We start from the raw sequence: 20,968 nt of genomic DNA, 5'->3' as shown, positions 1-20,968 counted from the left end.
GTTGTTTCTAAAAAAAATAGCATGACAACCATGAGAGAAAAGGACCAATTCCTTAGCAGTAGTGGCGATGATGAAAATTTGAAAGTTATTTTTATTTAAAACTCAGCATAGGAAAAAGAGAAGATTGAGACAAACTATAAAGAAACTAGCCTCATTGATAGAATCAATCAGCTGCCTAACGCTCTTATTGTTCAAATCCATTCTCGATTGTTCATATAAGATGCCTTCAGAAAGACTTTTCTCTCTAACGTTGGAAATACTTCTGGACTTCTGTTGAAAACATTATTTATGACAACAAGGAGTATTGTCATTCACATAGCTTGGTGGTACACAAATTCATTTCCTTAAAGGACAATAGAAGTCCAAAATTATTTCCAATTTTAAGAGGGAATAGTTGTTTTGAAGGCATCTCTTATGTTCAATCGAGAAAGAATCTGAACAACAATAGCGTTAGGCAGCTGACTGATTCTATCAATGAGGTTAATTTCTTCACATTCTGTCTCAATTTTGTGTTTGAGGTGAGTTTTTAATACCAAAAACTTTCAGAGTTTCCATCATGACAACAACTATTAGGAAATTTGTGTTTCACACTCATGGTTGTCATGATACTTTTTCTTTTGTTGAGAAACAAAAAAGCATTAATAACTAAAAAGGGGGAAATTATCATACATTAATAATGATAAAAATTGTTGCTTCAAATGAATTATTCATATTTTTAGTCCATCTATAAAAAGAGTAATGTTAATCACATAAACAAAGCAACATTCAAGACCTTTTGGCAAAAAAAAAAAAACATCTTCATGATAAGTTTACTTGTAATTAGCTATAGATAATCAATAGTGTTTTTCTTTTAATTTTGGTTTATTATTTCTTTAATATTCAACTAACATATTTATATTTAATGACACATTTTTTTGATCTAATTGTATGTGATACTTTTATATATTTCTAATTTAAAGAATTTCTTAAAAATATAGGGGTCTGGAGAGGAAAAATGAAAGAGGAGATTACAAGGTGAGGAACATAACGCTCACCAATGAATTCATAACTCGATAATTCATCTCTATGAATGTCAAACTGCATGTATATAGTAAACAAACATATGACTGTCTTATATAGATGAATCTATTTAAGATATAACATGATAGGTGAACATGTTTATATTTACCTTTTATATTTTTCATGAGAACAAACAATATAACTGAATTTTGAAGAGTCTTTTAGTTCTTCAATATATTTTGAATAGATATTATGCACATCTTTAGAAATCCATTGTCAATCGTGATTAACACTTAAATATTTTTTTTATCAAATCGGCAATTTTTACATTATGTCACTTCCTTTAAGAAAGTTTATGAATTGTTATTTCCTTCAATGAAATAAATAGAACATACAACAGAAACCATTCAACAAGATTAATTTCTCACACCTTAAAATATTACTATCTAAAGTTGTTCTAGATATTTCTATTTCCGACAGGTACATATTGCAGTAACATTCAAACACAAAATAAAATGTATATGATTTGTTATTTTATCTCTTTAATAGACAAACAGTGGTATACCTTTTATTCATTTCGGGAATGAAACCTTATTATTTGAATTTTCTTGATATATAATATTCATCAATAGCTCATTATTTTTCTCAAGTACAATTAAGACATTATTTTAGAATATTTTTGAGAAATTTTTCTAATTATTAATTTTTAAAGAGAATTTTGATGTTTTACAATTTGAAGAATATAAGTTGATGAGTCCTCAAATTAGATTTTTTTAGGGCTTTATTTTAATAGAAAATGTGTCCTTAATGCTTATTCACAATATCAAAATGAAAACTCATATGTTTCAGGTACGTTAAGTTTTAATGTAGCATGAACACTTAAGTGCAAAAAGGAACAAAAAGGATGAAAAAAACGTAGAAATTGAAGCATGATGAGCATTGCCAAGAACACTTTGTGAGTCACGGAGTGGACATACTCTGCCCTTTGTTCCAAACATGCGAAGCCTAGAAGAAATTGGACCAAAAGGTAATGAAAGAAGCAGTTGGCACATCGATGAAGAGGTTCGCAAAACAATGCTATACCTCCCAATGGTCCAAAACACGAAGTACTGAAGGCAAGCACAAAATGGTGATGAACTAGAAGAAGGTGATTCATCGAGTAGTTCGTCGATCATGATTAACCTCGCCGAGTGGTTTGCCGAAGAACTTAATTTGAAAACTATAAGTAATAGCCGTAGGTTTTATTTTTAGAGATCCAAACATTCTTATTGTTTATCAGCTTTAGAATATTTTTCTTTGTATTTTCTCTCAGGTTTGGAGAGGGTTTTGTAGGAGACTTGAAGAAGGAAGGGTTTCATCGTTCCCATGTAGAAAGTGGGTCTTCTCTGTTCATTTTCCTTTTCTCATATTAAGATTTAATTTTTTATACCCATATAATTTCATTTTAATTTTAGGTGTAATTTTTTATTGCTTGATGTGTGGCTAAAAACCCTTTCTTGGTGTGTGATTTAACAAATATGTGTTGATATTATTGTTGGGACTTGCTTTGAGAGATGTTAGATGTATTTTAAAGGTGATTAAACCTAGTGGTTGTGGTTTAAGTTAATTGGTTTGGAATTGTAAATATAAACTCACCCATGTGTTTTCAGCTTGCCCAAGAGAGAGATCGTGAAACCAAAACTTCTAGACTAATGGCCTAAAGAGTGGGTCGACATAACGTTCAGCCCGAGAGGGTGAGCCCTATTCCCAGATCCTAACACTCAGCTGGAAAGAGCAAGTGGGGTAAGGCGTAGGCTGGCCTTCATTCGGTAAAAGGGTGTCTGAGAGGAATGCATTTGAAACGGGGTAAGTTGCTCGATAGGGAACTTATTTCCATCTATAGTTTAGCCTAGTCACTATTATCTTGATGATTTCCTATCGAAATAATGTACCCAACTACTTATCTCAACTTGTATTGAAGTCAAACCCCAAGAACATTTCCCCATACTTGATTTCGTTCTGCATTTTTATTATACTTGTGACAAAATGCCCAATCGATATTTGAAACTTTGGTGTCACCCTTTTAATTTACAATGTTTTTAGTCATTAATCTCATTAGCTATAAATATTTATAATGAAATTCTAATTTAACTAAATTTTCTCAAAACTGCTTCCTTGGGTCACGTCCTCAACCCTTGGTTGAGTTACCAAAGTATCGACGATCATACACACTCATGTCGTAGGGTAGTGTCGTTTCCTACAATAAGCAACAAAATGGCGCCTCTTCCGGGGAGTGATGTCACATGAAATGTATTTTAGTAGAGTTTTTATTCTTATAAGTGGTAATCTACTTACTTATTTCTTATTTTTGTTTGACGTGTTTGTGTTGTAAGTAGGAAGTTTGAGTGTAAATGGCAGTAATGATGGGCAGTAATGATGGCTAAGTGGGCCACCAAGATGACTTCAGTAATCTCAACGATACCAAAGATCAAAATGTCAATGACCTCCATCTCATTGGAGGTGTTGGAGCCATCCGCTTACCCCAACCGAGGGGAATGCACTGTTTCATAAAACGAGCACTATGTTGCAGCTGTTACAACTAAAAGAACTCTTCAGCAGATTGGCTCATGAGGATCTTCAAAAATTTGTAGATGTTTAAAGGCCTTCTTTTTCAAAAATACATCTCTCAAGAGTCACTGAGTCACTAAGTTGGTGGTATATCATATATTATCGATTATTATTATGATCTTCTTGCATAATTGGTAGAACCCCATTCAATTGTTCTTTGAATTAAATTTTTATGTGTTTAAATGTTATAGGCCTTCGTCAAAGTTTTTGTTGAAGAAGCTTGAATTTCATTATCAGGAGGTTGCAACATTGAATTTGAAAGAATGGGTTGAAAATAGGCATGTTAGGCTGTTTGGCGAGCTGAGTATAGCTCGCCGAACTGCTCGGCTGTTCGCATAGAGTCTCCATTTTTCCTTTAAATTAACGCCATTATCATAGTAATGATGTAACTTACAGTGACCAAGCTTAAGTTGCCGAATGCACTAGAGGATACACCGAAAGACCTCTTGTTAGCCCTTTGTCTGCACCCTTATACACTCTATGCATCATTTTCAGTGCATCGTGTAAATAGATGAGCATTCCACTAACTAGTTGGGTGAAGAAATTTCCCAACCATGACTTCCCTACTCCTGTTTAAAATATCGTTTAATCTTTCTCGAAGACTTTTACAGAAATGACTACACTAAAAGTCACAGTAAGGAGTATGCCACCTCGACACTTAAGAGCACTGGAATTCAAAAGAAACAAAAAGACAGAAGAACTTGCAAAAGAATGAAAAGAGAGAAACAAAGCAATTACTAGCAGGAGGATCCCTATGGATCACACTATTCCTTCATGGAAACACGAATTCTACGTAGGTGTAGATGCCTTTCTGAAGCCCACGAAGTGGACAAAATGATTGTGGCTAACATCGCTACAGAAGCTATGACTTATGGACATAATGAGAACTGAACTGACAATGTGAGGACAATTGTTGTATTCCAAGTTGATGCATCATGCACTGATGTCCCGAAGGATGAAGAAAACATATAGACAGGATCCCCTCCTTACCTCTCTCTCATTTTTTTTACCTTTGTTGTTGAATGTTTTATCACTTGCATTTGAGAACACAGATTTCGTTTGTGGTGGGGTGAGGCTCACCTTTGTTTCCTTGTTATGGATATTTGTATTTGTGTATAATTGTATCGTCTGTTTTAATTGTGTTTTCAAACTGTTGAGCAGTTATTTGAGATTATGGCTCCTCTTTTTGGTTTAATTGCAAATGATTTTGACCTTTCTAAAAATTTTCAGTTTTCAAAAATTCTTGCCACCTCTTGTGTTGAAAGTGATTTTTCTTCTACAAATTTAAGTCTCGGTTTAGATCAATACCGATGACCTAAATAGTGCTCTCAAACGAACAAACATGAATCTACGACTATAATGTGACCAAATTGAAGGTACATAGGCAATATGTGAACTCTTTTCATCTCGTTTTGATTTGCCATTGTATCAAATTGATTTCTCTTGTGATAATCATTTCACACTAGCTAAAGTGGATAGTTTTATTTTGCTTTTGTATCGATGCCTTGTGTGATGACCTTACTTTGAACCATGCATGAATAAACCTAGAATTTGAGCAGTTAATCTTATTGATATATAAAGGTATCTTCTTGAAATGTTCTTGGGATATTTTAAAGAGTGTGATCCAGATATTACATATACATCTTTTGTAACCGACCCGTGAGCGTGTGAAACTCTTATTAACACCCCACGAGTCTTACACCTCTTTGGAAGACAACTTGTGAAAACCTAGACCTTTATTGAATTAATAGCCAACTTAAGAAAAGCTTAAGTTGGGGGCGTGGTGAAAAGGAAAAGAAGAAAGAAAGAAGTGAAAGAAAAGTCTCCTTAAACAGTGGTATTGCAAAGAAATGAAAACCCTCCAAAAAACAAAAAAGAATGAAAAAGAAATTTGGTTTCCTAGCAATCCATGGAAACAAATAGTAGGCTGACTTAGAAGCAGTAGAAGAAAATAGGTAGAATAAGGTGGAGAACAAGAAATGTTAAAGAGTGTCACAATTCATGAGGTCACTAAGGGCTAAATGACCATATCTTTGCAATCATCCCCATTACAAACCATAGAAAGATCTTGTTGATCTTGAGTAACCCAATCACATATTTATATAAAAGAGAATCTTAGGCCCGCCTATATGGCACAACCACAAACCAGAATTGCGAAAGTAATTAAATGGCCAATCATGGGAAACATAGCAACAACAAGGATTGCACGAATTGCGAAAGTAATGTTGAAAATGACATCCAACAAGGTGCTGACTTTAAATAGTTTTCTGCATGTCCGTACTCTTAGAAAGAATTTAATTTCTGATGCACTACTCGTTAAGAACGAGTTTAAGTGTGTCAGTGTTAGTGATAAAGCTATACTGAGTAAGAATGAGATGTTCATAGGAAAGGGCTACCTCAATGAGGGCCTTTTCAAACTAAATGGAATGGTTGTTGACAATATTAATAAGAATTTTGCTTTTGTTTACTTATTGGAGTCAAATGATTTATGGCATGCCCATTTGGGACATGTAAATTACAAAGTCTTACTAAAATTGGTCACTCTAGAAGTATTGCCTAATTTTAAATGCGATAAATCAAATTGTGAAATTTGTGTGGAAAGTAAGTTTGTTAAACATCCTTACAAGTCTGTTGAAAGAAATTCAAAACCTTTTGACTTAATTCACAAAAATATATATGTGATATCAAGTCTCCACCTTCTCGTGGTGGGACAAAGTATTTTTTAACTTTTATTGACGATTGCACTCGATTCTTTTTTGTATATTTTCTTAATAGTATGGATGAAGTAATTGATGCATTTAACCAATACAAAAATGAAGTGAAGAACCAATTGAATCTAAAGATAAAAAAATACAAAGTGATAGGGGTGGAGAATACAAATCTCCTTTTGCGAAGATATGTTTTGAATATGGTATTATTCATCAAACTACTTTACTCTATACACCACAATCAAATGGTTTGGCGGAACAAAAGAATAGGACATTAAAAGAAATGATGAATGCCTTAATGATCAATTCTGGTTCAGCACGAAACCTATGAGGGGAAGCCATCCTTACGACTAATAAGATACTCAATAGGGTACCCAGTAGCAAAACACATTAATTTCCATATGATTTATGGAAAGAAAGGATACCCAACTTGAAATATTTCAAAGAGTGGGAGTGTCTAGCAAAGGTAGAGGTTCCTTTACCCAAAAGGATGAAAATTAGACCTAAAACGGTAGATTGTTTATTTATTGGATGTGTTGTGAATAGTAAGGTCTGTCGGCTTTTGGTTCACAAATCTGATAATCCTGAGATTCATGTTAATAGGATAATTAAGTCAGATAGTTTAAAGTTCTTTGAACACATTTAACCGTATAAAACTGAATGTGAGTCAACAAGTGAAAGACTTAAACGACCTTGGCAAGAATCAATGGAAAATACATTACCTAGTGAGGACCTAAAGCGTAACACTCACAAACGGATAGCCACTTCTTTCGAACCGGATTTTGTGGCATTGTTGCTTGAAAATGAGCCTCAAACATTTAAAGCATCTATGTTTTCTTCTGAGTCAACTTATTGAAAAGAAGTTGTCAATAGTGAGATCGAATCAATTTTAAGTAATCATACTAGGGAATTGGCTGAGCAAAGTGGATTTTTAAAAGGAAAAGAAAGTTGATGGAACCATTGTCAAATATAATGCTAGACTAGTAGTCAACTGATACAGACAAAAAGAAGGTCTGGACTACTTTTATACATACTCTTCAGTAACAAGGATAACATCAATTAGGATGTTAATAACACTAGCGACAGTGTATGATCTTGAAATCCACCAAATGGATGTAAAGAACACCTTCTTAAATGGAGAGTTGGAGGAAGAAATTTACATGGAAAAACCTGAAGGGTTTATAGTTCCCAGTAAAGAAGAGAAAGTGTGCAGACTTGTGAAGTCTCTTTATGTGCTCAAGCAAGCACCCAAACAATGGCATGCTAAATTTTACCAAACAATGTTTGCAAATGGATTAAAGATTAACAAATGTGATAAGTGTGTATACATTAAAGACATTCCAAATGATGAAGTCATTGTTTGTTTGTGTGTTGATAACATGTTAATAATGAATAAAGATATCGATGATTTAAATGCTACTAAGCGCATATTATCCAACAAGTTCGATATGAAGGACTTAGGAGTTGTTGATTTGATCTTATGAATCAGGATTCTCAACACTCCTCAGGGACTAGCATTATATCAATCTCATTATATTGAAATAGTATTGGATAAGTTCAAGTACTTGAATTTCAATGTTGTCAAAACTCCAATTGATTTAAGATTTACATTTCAAAAGAATGAAGGTGAAAGTGACTCTCAATTGGAATACCAGAATGTTGGGAAGTGTGATGTATATTATGAATTGTACGTGACTGATATAACATGTGCTATTAGAAAACTGAGTCGGTTCACTAGTAATCCGAATCAAACTCACTGGATGGCAATGAAACATGTCTTGGGGTATATGAAACATTCACAACACTATGCTTTCCATTATAATAAATATGCTTCTGTGATTGAAGGATATAGTGATGCGAATTGGATCACCGTGTCAAATGAAGTAAAATCCACAAATGGTTATTGTTTACACTTGGTGGAGGAGCAGTCTCTTGGAAATCATCCAATCATACATGAATTGCTCTCTCTACAATGGAATCTGAATTCATTGCATTAGATAAGGTTGGTGAAGAAGTTAAATGACTCCGAAATTTCCTAGAGGATATTCCATTTTGCCCAAACCTGTGGGACCTATTTGCATACATTGCGATAGTCAAGCAGTAATAGGTAAGGCAGAAGTGTCATTTAAAATGATAAGTCTCGTCATACACAATAGATACATAACACTATAAGACAATTGCTCTATAGTGGAATTATCACAATTGACTATGTAAAGCCAAGCGATAATGCGTTAGATCCACTAAAGAAAGGCCTAGTGAGAGAGGAAGTTGAAAGATCATTTAAGGGAATAGGTTTATGGCTTAGGACAAGTAAGCATGGTGATAACTCTATCTAGCAGAATGGAGATCCCAAGAGCTATATTCAAGAAGAAAAACAAAGTTGTGACTGACGGTTCGACATTGTCAATCAACTCAATCCATACTCATGATGAATACAATGTTCAGGAAAAAGGTTAAGACTTTAATTCTTGTTACTGAGTTAATAAAGCTTAAGATTTTTAATAATTTGATATGTTTGGCATATTTGACCAAGTAGTGTATCTACGAGATGACACGTATAGAAATTGTTAGAATTCAGACCCCCCAAATTTGCCTTAGGAATATGTTTACTCTATATGTTCCTTTGTAGATTACAACTGTTACGTTTTGTGAAGCAAATAAAATAATAACATAATATTTTATCGCGGAAAACCCTAACTCTTATGGGTAAACACCACGACCTACACCTCTGTAGGATTTAACTCTACTTTATTAAACTTCCAGTCTTAACACAAAATTACAAATCTATGTAACCTAAGGAATTATAAACTGTAATTCCTAGCTAAGAAATTATAAACTCTAATTTCTAGCTACCCAAAGACACAAAAAACCCCGGTTTTAGATCTTCTAATGTTCTTCAAGTTCTACAACTTGTCGAACAACTCCTACACACAAAAATCATATTGTAAACAAGACTCTTGAATACAATCTTACAACTTTTCCTTACAAATTGCAACACTCCCAATAAATCTCAAAACTCTCTCAAACCTCTTGATGGTGTTTTGATCTTCTCTCTATATAAGTGGGCAATCTTTTCTAATGCAAATAGCTCCCTATATATAGATCAGAACTTCAACGAATCCTTTTATGATTCAACAAATCTTTGTTGAACTCAACTTCAATAACTTCTCCTTAAATGAATAATAAGGCACACTTTCCTTGTTTAATAAGAAAACATAATTTCATTAAATAAATAAGAAAGAAAACTTTCCTTATTTAAATAATAAAACATAATTTTCTTAAATAGAATTCTGCGTTGTTTAACTAGTACTAAGCTGCCAATTCGAACTTTTATCTTCGCCGCAACCGCTTCTTCATTCTTCTTAAACTATGTCGCCTCAAGCTATTTCCTTAAACAAGTAGGAATGTTCCTTTATTACTGCCGCCATAAAGAAATCTTGTAGCATTAGGACTTCTCTTTGTACTTTGCATTGAAAGTAAAATTCTTACGTGATTTTCCTTATTTAGCTTACACAAATTGTTTTCCTTTCTAACTCAATTTTCCTTAATAAGGTAGTCGCTGCCTCAAGAAAACTTATGCTCATCTTTCCTTATATAAATAGGAAATATTTCTAGAATCCCATTTAGAGTTGGACTTACTGAAACATGTTGTTACTACCTATTCTACGCAAGTTGTTCCACGCAACCTGTTCTAGGCAACTTTTTCGTAGTTCAAAACAACAATTTCCCCCTTTTTGACAATGACAAATATTGGTACAACTTGCAGTGAATAGGTAAGTAAAACATACTTCTTCCCCCTTTTGGATTAGCAAAAAACATATCCAATAGTTCCATTCACTGAAAGCATAATAACTTCCTTTGAGAGCAACACAAAAATACTTCTCAGATGCGCTAAATTGACATTCCTTTCATGTTCCAAAGCAATCTGAGTCTGAGTACTTCAAAACAACGAGACTTTAACAGAAATCACCTATGTGAGTGTGAAGTATAAGCCGCTTCAAAGGGAATTTTATGTCAAAAGCATATTCTCTACAAACTTATGAAACCAGGAGGTGTTCATGGATGAAACCAACACAATAGTAAGAACCATAAATAGTAAAGGGTTAATTGTGTGACATATTGTTGTCTAAGTACACACCAACGCTCGACGGTTCAAAGATATTTCATCTATCGATTGACCGAGTATATCCGACATATGTTCACTATGGAAATTCTAAGGGAAAATCTACTTATCCATATGCAATTAATCCTTGTCTGTAAAATACACATTTTTCCATGCATTCCTATGTTATAATCATTCCCCATTGATGTGGGGGTATTATTGGGTATTTAAAAAAATTAATGGGAAATGGAGGAAAGATGAAAAGAAAGGAACTTGAAAAGTTGGGAACTTGAAAAGTCCTAATATGCTTTAATGAAAAGGCATTTGACCCTCATCGGTGGTGAAAATAAAAATAGGAGAGTTTAAATGTAGAAACACTCCTATTAATTGTTAAAAGGGTTGGAAAGAGGGACCCCCCCTGTCACGACCCAAAAATGGACGTGATGGAACTCGTCTTATTCCACCAAGACAAGTCAGCCTAAAACTCAACCATTACAATAAAGTGCGGAAATAAAATATAAGTAGTTTAATAAAACCCCCAAAACCTGGTAGTCACGTGTACAAGCCTCTAAACTATTACAATTGATTCAAAAGAAAAACTCAAGTCTCAAATGAACTTGTTTCTAGAATAAAACAAGATCATAATTATGGATAAGAAAGTCTGCTGAGATGGAAACAACTACCTCACAAATCTCCAAGAAGCCTCGACAAATAAGAGAATGACAAGTGTAACAAAAATCCAGGCTCATAACCTACAAAAAATTGTAAAAGCAAGGGGTGAGTACCAAACCACACGGTACTCGACAAGTAAACCTCTAAACACAAGCTAAGGGGATGAAATACGGGTACTCCTACCACCCCCCAATCGAACCTCCACAACTACAACCTGCAGTAAAATCAACCCAACCTAATAGCTCACAGTTTACATAGCACGTAGATCAACAACAACACTTAGACAAATTACATATCCTCAACAACAACACTTTAACAAATTAAATATCCGCAATAACAAGCTCAATATTGATCAATCACAAGTTCCGCAGAAAGGCAATCAGAAGATCAGCAAAACACGATATCAAGTACACTAATGATAATTATGTGCAATGCAATGGAATGCAATGTCAAGTATAATGATGCATGTCTGACCTAGTGATTTACACCCGCTGTCTCTCAGTCCGGGACCCATGGGGGACATATCTGTCCATGCATCTGTCGCGGCGCACGACACGACCCTCGATAATAGTAACCATCGCGGCGCGCGATACGTCCCTCGAAATATAGTATCCATCGCGGCGCGCGATACGTCCCTCGAAATGGTACATCCTCTTAAGTACCCATTCTTTCTCAATGCACATAACACTTGTCACAACCAATGCCTCAGAATAATGCAGATGACAAGTTCACACAAATAATGAGGAGATGACCATTTTCATAACATCGCACAGTTCACAACCACACAAACATGAAGTTACATCAACAATGATTCAACAAGCCTTCAACCCTTTCTCAACACATCACACATAAACAATTAATCACATTGCCTTTTGTTATCCCTTTTTTTTCATCATTATAATTAATCAATGTGGACAAGTCAACCCATCACCAATCCCATTACTCCTAAACATATACCACAAGGAAATACACGCATTTCATACACTTAACAAGAGTTTAGAAATCCACTTGCCTTAATAAATCAAGAATTCACTCCAGAACTTGAGCCTTCCCTTTTCGTTAAGCTTCCATAACAATGCAATCTATTCACATAATAATCACAATAAGATTCAAAACTAACCACACCCATATTACTATGTGTCTATCTTAGACCCAAAAAATCACTCAAACATATAATCACGTTCTTAATTTGGATTCCAATTAATTTCAGTTCTCATTTTCCTCAAATTCAAGTCTAGGTTTAAGTCATAATTTCTCCAAATACTACAACACTAATAGCTTTCATATAATATAATACACTCGATATTTAATTACCTATTTTAATATATCAAAACTTGAATCATAATATGATAATAAAATAATAACTGATAAATATAAGAACCACTGGTTACGAACCAGTGGTGGAATCGCTGAAGCAGAGGAAACAAATCCGCACCCGTAAGTTATACACTGAATAACACCATTTCAACAATATGTAGCAATGATGAGCCAATTATTATTTTATTATTAGCCTCAATTTTTGACTTTAAATTTCTCAATTCAAACTTATGTTGGCAACCATTAATATTTAGCCTCAATTTTCTATTTAAAAAGTTGAACTTGCCGGTAATTAATACACCATACCAATTGAAGCCTCACACACAATAATAAAATAATAATTAATCACATGAATCAACGAAAATAGGACTTATATACTAATATAATATGAAATACGGATGAATTTGTTATTTTTGTACCTGAAGGAATTTTTTCTTCACCACCATACCATTAGGTCTTCTATCGGCGGCTTCCTATAAACTTACTTTTCCTCTTTTCGTCTCATCACATTGTGAAAAAAAAAATATTAACCCCGCTACTAATTTTAATAAATAAGTCAAGTAGTATAGGTATTAAATAATTAGACTTGGCCTATTAACGAATTACTAAAATAAAATAAAATAATTCAAATTTACTCCCTAATTAATTAACTATAGTTGAATAAGTAATTTAAAGTTCCCATAGAATTTTTTTTACGGAAAGGTTCCTTTATGAAAGAAAGTGGACTAGTACTCAAAATAGTCTAACGGGTCATTACAGTATCCACCACTAAAAACTATGTTCGTCCTCGAACATAAAGAAGAGAAAGAAGAAAACATTACAAAAAAAAAAACCTTAGGTATAATTTACAATGTTAATGTTTATCTCTCTATGTAAACTCATTCTTAAGACCATATCTCATGATCAACTATCAGGAACTAAACTTTCAAATCAAATTTGGAAGATCTACAAATCAGGAACAATAATCATACCACACACTAACCCATCTAATTCAAATGGAAACACTTTGGACAATAACACAATCGTCAAGACAAATCTTTTCTTACGTAATCAAGATAACATCTTGAATATCTAGCGACTACAACGAGAAGTGAACTTGAACCAACCACCACACACTCATAATGCACAAACCATCACATATCTTATCAATATCTTCTTTTCACAACACAACATTTCCACGAATTTAATTTATGAAAATCTGACCTTTTGTACATCAGATACTAATCAAGGGAGAATCAAACTTATCTAACCCCAAAAAAAAAAAAAGAATGTGTACTTATCTCACGTGTGTACAAGTCGAGTCTAAATAGAGTCTCGAGGATCGGTACGGAGACGTCTGTACTTATCTTTGAAAGGCTATGGTGACTTTTAGGAAATATCTTCACTTCTTCGATCTCTATCGTGCGTACTTGGTCCATTTTGATTCTTATCGCTTCACCCCATTCACCCTCATCTATGTGATGATTCGTGCGTAATTCCTTTTGTGAATAGTTGACGTGTCGTGTATTGATTTGATATTAGATCTTGTATTAAGGTGGAAATGATATATATGAAACGAATGTGTGATTATATTTGAAAGGGTTGACTAAGGTTAATTATCATAGTAAAAAAATAATAATGATAAACACATTACTTATTTAGTATAAGCAATATATGGAGTGGTTCGACAATTAGAAGTTAAATGTTTGAAGAATTGGCTAGATGATAAATAGTGTAACCTTGAAAAATAAAGTTGAAATAGTTGTCATACCATTAATGGGTTGTAATTATGTTGCACCAATTCAGGTCAGAATCCCTTCTGTGGTTTCACAGATTGAGTGTATACCAAAGAAGGTCATGATACGACTATTGCAACGATACTGATAAGTACTTGGTTAGAAATTATGGAGTGTCTTACTTTTGTTATCGACATACCCTACGAAAGAATACATATAGCTTGGGCTTGATATGGAGGGAATTTGATAATATTTTTAAGTTATTCGATAGGTGAAAGTGTGTGGGCTATTTGGATACAATCTTTTCGATAGGTATGATATGTTCTACTGATGAATATGACGAACTTTCACGATGTTGTACTAGTGGTATATGAAAACAAATATGTTGATTTTCTAGTGTTAATACAAACTATTTAAGGAGTTATCAGTTTTATCACTTTCTCATATAATAAGGTTCGATGTTACCTTCAAATTTGAGAGACCGACTATCTTGTTACTACAGAAGAATGACCTAAACATTATTTATAAGTAACATCTTAGTGGTGGATCTTAGGTATGATATTAATGTGTGTGTAGGTTATAAAGTGTATTTTTAGGATTCTAAATGAGCAGTGGTGATTTTATCATAAGCTCCAATTGAGTGAATTGAACTTATATGTAAAGGAATTCTCAAATAGTATACTTGTGTGAAGGTAATTGAAAATCTTAGTAAGAAGTAGCATATGAGGTTGGGTTAGTCTTTTGATTTTTGTTGGTATAACAGAATTGAAGGTGTCATATGGATGAAAAGGTTAACTTCGTGGTGATGACAAGGACTAACTAAGCTAGATAGCAATAAAGATTTGTGATGGATTGTGATTGAGTTACATCTATATAATAATGATTTGTTGGTTAAACATATTTTTTATGGTAATGGCGACTACTGTGAGTATCTAAGATTATGGTTTGCTACTATTGGTGAATATTGTGGTTGTATGGAAAGTTGATGACGGGCCTTGGACACAACTCGAACAAAATTGAAAGGGCTACCATCATAACAAGAAGAATTAGTTGAAGGTAATATATCTTTCAGAAAGAGGGATAGACAAGGATATTTATTCTTATTGCAAGGGGCCAAAGATGTATCTTTAGAGAATGGATAATTGGTTTTAGAGAAACGTGGTTTCATACTTTTTCCCTCTACTTATGGTGATAGTGTCCCAAGTTCATCAGATTGGTTAAAAAAAACTATTGAATAATATTTAAGAAATGAGTGTATAAACGTTCAACTCTAGTGTTATGATAGTTTTTTTTTGTGTGTGTGATTTTGATTTTGGCAATGAGTATGATTGATTTTTTTTGTGAAAGATATGATAAGTTCGATGGAGAGGCGATCTATGATTATCTAAGCTACGTAAATTCATAAAAATCTTCAAGGTATGAGCTACTGTTGATAGATAAAGGGATTGGGTTACATAGTTGGATTCAAAATTCAAATTTTCAATTGTGAATTTAGGTTTGCGATAGTGTGTTTTGTGAAGGTATGAATTGCTAAGTTTAGAAATCATCGATCGCATTTAGTATGAAGCATTTGGAAGGATTTAACAATAATTTGAGTATTAATTTTTTTTTTTGTTGTTATACCTAAGGGAATTTTCACGTAATGTTTTGCTTTAGAGGATAAGGAAAAAAAACATATCATGGGTTGTTGGTCAAAGGATAAGATTGGTAAGCGAGTCAACCAAAGAAACAAGAGTAGATGCATTGAAGAGTTCAAGATACTCAAAATTTTGTGTCATAAGAATAATTTAAGAGAAACAAAGTAATAAGACATCTCATATAGAATCTTGGTTTGAAGTTGAAGGATGTAGGAATTTTCAGATATAATATCTAATATGACTATGGATGTGAACTTGTTCGGTATAGACTTACCATGAATTATCAGCAATTTTTATGAATATAGGGTTTTGATTTGGGGCGAAAAAAAGTGAGGGTATAAGATTATGTGCTCTTATGTGGAGCTAAATTGGTCAAATTATGATAGGTAACTTATTTATGTCAAACGGTGTGGACCTACAGTTTTATATACTTAATGAGGACTTCAGGAGAGATCAAAAGTACTTTGTTAATGGGACGATACAGACTGTTATGATGTGTTACATATGCATTTGATAATAAGTAGAGGTTATGATCTTATGGTATTCGAATTATTGGTGTGACAACGAATTTCTTAAGTATTGGCATGAGGTATATGATGATTTTGAATATTAGTGAGAATTAGATAATCAAAAATTTCGTGGAATTGACATTTAGTGTGATTCAATGATTGTATCTCGATGGTAAAGTACATTTATATATGAAATTAGTGCTATTAGTCTTAAATGTGAATTGTATTTTTCATGAAATGCTTAAATAGAAAGAGAGGGAGCCATAGTTTGAATATTTTGGAGGCGATAATGTGTTTGTTAAGAAGAGCTTAATACTAGTGACTGTATGAGAATAAGGTAAATAGCTGGTGTGACTATGAAGTTTTATTATTATTAAGAGTGTTGACCTTAGTGAAGTACTTTAAAGAGAATTTATGGTTTGATAAATATAAGTATGTGATCAATTATAATAGAGACTAAATTGGTGATTGTGGGTAGCCAAACAAAAAAATTTAAGAGATAGAGTCATATGAATGCAAATATTTGATATGGACATTATGGAAGGAGTGTTTAGTATTATTCAACCTTGCTGCTGTATATTCTTATGTGACCACCTTCTTCGTATTGATCACTATTTTGAGTACGATTCCCTATTTATATTATATGTGTTTTCACACCTATGGGTGAATTTCTTAGTGGTGGATCGGATGTACCGATCCTCTTATGTCCCTTGATATGATAAGATCCTTGGGAAGAATTGATCACTTCAGTTATGATAAGTTTGATTTTGTTTGAAAGTTGAAGTATATAAGTACATGCACAATCTTTTTTTTTTTACGAGAACCTATATTAGAGGTATGAAGAGTTACAATTGTCTAAGAGTGTTGTTAGAGGTTCTGTTCTCTTGGGTGTATCACTAGCTATGTGGTTACTTGATCTTTTTTTTTTTTTTGGGTTAGATAAGTTTGATTCTCCCTTGATTAGTATCTGATGTACAAAAGGTCAGAGTCTAAATAGAGTCTCGAGGATCGGTACAGAGACGTCTGTACTTATCTTCGAAAGGCTATGGTGACTTTTAGGAAATATCTTCACTTCTTGGATCTCTATCGTGCGTACTTGGTCCATTTTGATTCTTATCGCTTCACCCCATTCACCCTCATCTATGTGATTATTCGTGCGTAATTCCTCTTGTGAATAGTTGACGTGTCGTGTATTGATTTGATATTAGATCTTGTCTTAAGGTGGAAATGATATATATGAAACGAATGTTTGATTATATTTGAAAGGGTTGACTAAGGTTAATTATCATAGTAAAAAAATAATAATGATAAACACATTACTTATTTGGTATAAGCAATATATGGAGTGGTTCGACAATTAGAAGTTAAATGTTTGAAGAATTGGCTAGATAATAAATAGTGTAACCTTGAAAAATACAGTTGATATAGTTGTCATACCATTAATGGGTTGTAATAATGTTGCACCAATTCAGGTCAGAATCCCTTCTGTGGTTTCACAGATTGAGTGTATACCAAAGAAGGTCATGATACGACTATTGCAATGATACTGATAAGTACTTGGTTAGAAATTATGGAGTGTCTTACTTTTGTTATCGACATGCCCTACGAAAGAATACATATAGCTTGGGCTTGATATGGAGTGAATTTGATAATATTTTGAAGTTATTCGATAGGTGAAAGTGTGTGGGCTATTTTGATACAATCTTTTCGATAGGTATGATATGTTCTACTGATGAATATGACGAACTTTCACGATGTTGTACTAGTGGTATATGAAAACAAATATGTTGATTTTCTAGTGTTAATACAAACTATTTAAGGAGTTATCAGTTTTATCACTTTCTCATATAATAAGGTTCGATGTTACCTTCAAATTTGAGAGACCGACTAGCTTGTTACTACAGAAGAATGAGCTAAACATTATTTATAAGTAACATCATAGTGGTGGATCTTAGGTATGATATTAACGTGTGTGTAGGTTATAAAGTGTATCCTTAGGATTCTAAATGAGCAGTGGTGATTTTATCATAAGCTCCAATTGAGTGAATTGAACTTATATGTAAAGGAATTCTCAAATAGTATACTTGTGTGAAGGTAATTGAAAATCTTATTAAGAACTAGCATATGAGGTTGGGTTAGTCTTTTGATTTTTGTTGGTATAACAGAATTGAAGGTGTCATATGGATGAAAAGCTTAACTTCGTGGTGATGACAACGACTAACTAAGCTAGATAGCAATAAAGATTTGTGATGGATTGTGATTGAGATACATCTATATAATAATGATTTGTTGGTTAAACATATTTTTTATGGTAATGGCGACTACTGTGGGTATCTAAGCTTATGGTTTGCTACTATTGGTGAATATTGTGGTTGTAAGGAAAGTTGATGAAGGGCCTTGGACACAACTCGAACAAAATTGAAAGGGCTACCATCATAACAAGAAGAATTAGTTGAAGGTAATATATCTTTCAGAAAGAGGGAAAGACAAGGATATTTATTCTTATTGCAAGGGGCCAAAGATGTATCTTTAGAGAATGGATAATTGGTTTTAGAGAAACGTGGTTTCATATTTTTTCCCTCTACTTATGGTGATAGTGTCCCAAGTTCATCAGATTGGTTAAAAAAAACTATTGGATAATATTTAAGAAATGAGTGTATAAACGTTCAACTCGAGTGTTATGATAGTTTTTTTTTGTGTGCGTGTGATTTTGATTTTGGCAATGAGTATGATTGATTTTTTTTGTGAAAGATATGATAAGTTCGATGGAGAGGCGATCTATGATTATCTAAGCTACGTAAATTCATAAAAATCTTCAAGGTATGAGCTACTGTTGATAGATAAAGGGATTGGGTTACATAGTTGGATTCAAAATTCAAATTTTCAATTGTGAGTTTAGGTTTGCGATAGTGTGTTTTGTGAAGGTATGAATTGCTAAGTTAAGAAATCATCGATCGCATTTAGTATAAAGCATTTGGAAGGATTTAACAATAATTTGAGTATTAAATTTTTTTTTTGTTGTTATACCTAAGGGAATTTTCACGTAATGTTTTGCTTTAGAGGATAAGGAAAAAAAACATATCATGGGTTGTTGGTCAAAGGATAAGATTGGTAAGCGAGTCAACCAAAGAAACAAGAGTAGATGCATTGAAGAGTTCAAGATACTCAAAATTTTGTGTCATAAGAATAATTTAAGAGAAACAAAGGAATAAGACATCTCATATAGAATCTTGGTTTGAAGTTGAAGGATGTAGGAATTATCCGATATCATATCTAATATGACTATGGATGTGAAGTTGTTCGGTATAGACTTACCATGAATTATCAGTAATTTTTATGAATATAGGGTTTTGATTTGGGGTGAAAGACAGTGAGGGTATAAGATTATGTGCTCTTATGTGGAGCTAAATTGGTCAAATTATGATAGGTAACTTATTTATGTCAAACGGTGTGGACCTACAGTTTTATATACTTAATGAGGACTTCAGGAGAGATCAAAATTACTTTGTTAATGGGACGATACAGACTGTCATGATGTGTTACATATGCATTTGATAATGAGTAGAGGTTATGATCTTATGGTATTCGAATTATTGGTGTGACAACGAATTTCTTAAGTATTGGCATGAGGTATATGATGATTTTGAATATTAGTGAGAATTAGATAATAAAAAATTTCGTGGAATTGACATTTAGTGTGATTCAATGATTGTATCTCGATGGTAACGTACTTTTATATATGAAATTAGTGCTATTAGTCTTAAATGTGAATTGTATTTTTCATGAAATGCTTAAATAGAAAGAGAGGGAGCCATAGTTTGAATATTTTGGAGGTGATAATGTGTTTGTTAAGAAGAGCTTAATACTAGTGACTGTTTGACAATAAGGTAAATAGCTGGTGTGACTATGAAGTTTTATTATTATTAAGAGTGTTGACCTTAGTGAAGTACTTTAAAGAGAATTTATGGTTTGATAAATATAAGTATGTGATCAATTATAATAGAGACTAAATTGGTGATTGTGGGTAGCCAAACAAAAAAATTTAAGAGATAGAGTCATATGAATGCAAATATTTTATATGGAAATTATGGAAGGAGTGTTTAGTATTATTCAACCTTGCTGCTGTATATTCTTATGTGACCACCTTCTTCGTATTGATCACTATTTTGAGTACGATTCCCTATTTATATTATATGTGTTTTCACATCTATGGGTGAATTTCTTAGTGGTGGATCGGATGTACCGATCCTCTTATGTCCCTTGATATGATAAGATCCTTGGGAAGAATTGATCACTTCAGTTATGATAAGTTTGATTTTGTTTGAAAGTTGAAGTATATAAGTACATGCACAATCTTTCTTTTTTTACGAGAACCTATATTAGAGGTATGAAGAGTTACAATTGTCTAAGAGTGTTGTTAGAGGTTCTGTTCTCTTGGGTGTATCACTAGCTATGTGGTTACTTGATCTTGTTTTTTTTTTTTTTGGGTTAGATAAGTTTGATTCTCCCTTGATTAGTATCTGATGTACAAAAGGTCAGAGTCTAAATAGAGTTTCGAGGATCGGTACGGAGACGTCTGTACTTATCTTCGAAAGGCTATGGTGACTTTTAGGAAATATCTTCACTTCTTGGATCTCTATCGTGCGTACTTGGTCCATTTTGATTCTTATCTCTTCACCCCATTCACCCTCATCTATGTGAT

This window comes from Solanum pennellii, chromosome 1, assembly GCF_001406875.1.
Source record: "Solanum pennellii chromosome 1, SPENNV200".
Lineage (NCBI taxonomy): Eukaryota > Viridiplantae > Streptophyta > Magnoliopsida > Solanales > Solanaceae > Solanum > Solanum pennellii.
Note: the sequence above shows the minus strand (reverse complement) of the source record.